The 240-nt window shown below is 48.3% G+C and overlaps 1 protein-coding gene across 1 annotated transcript in view; it reads left to right on the top strand.

Moving 5' to 3' along the window:
* Positions 1–240, top strand: part of IGDCC3 (immunoglobulin superfamily DCC subclass member 3) — a 23,522-nt gene that overhangs the window by 11,338 nt on the left and 11,944 nt on the right. The gene's annotated exons all lie outside the window — the stretch shown is intronic.

Raw genomic sequence — 240 nt, forward strand, 5'->3', positions numbered from 1 at the left:
CTATGTCGCTGGATCCCACATGACCGACTGCATGGTTCAAGTCCTAGGCCTGGTAGCTTGAGATATAGATTGGGCGTGTGCGTGCGTGCCCAATATCCCAAAAGGAGAATGGAGGAGAAGGAATTGAAGTGTGGGCATCCCCCTGGGGGGTGATTTCTCACTTTCTTAATCTGTCTCTCTCCAGTGAGTGCATGGGCCCTGTAGACAAAAAAAAAAAAAAAGATACATGGGACAACAAGA

This window comes from Tupaia chinensis, unplaced genomic scaffold (genome assembly GCF_000334495.1).
Source record: "Tupaia chinensis unplaced genomic scaffold, TupChi_1.0 Scaffold000063_1, whole genome shotgun sequence".
NCBI classification, from domain to species: Eukaryota; Metazoa; Chordata; class Mammalia; order Scandentia; family Tupaiidae; genus Tupaia; species Tupaia belangeri.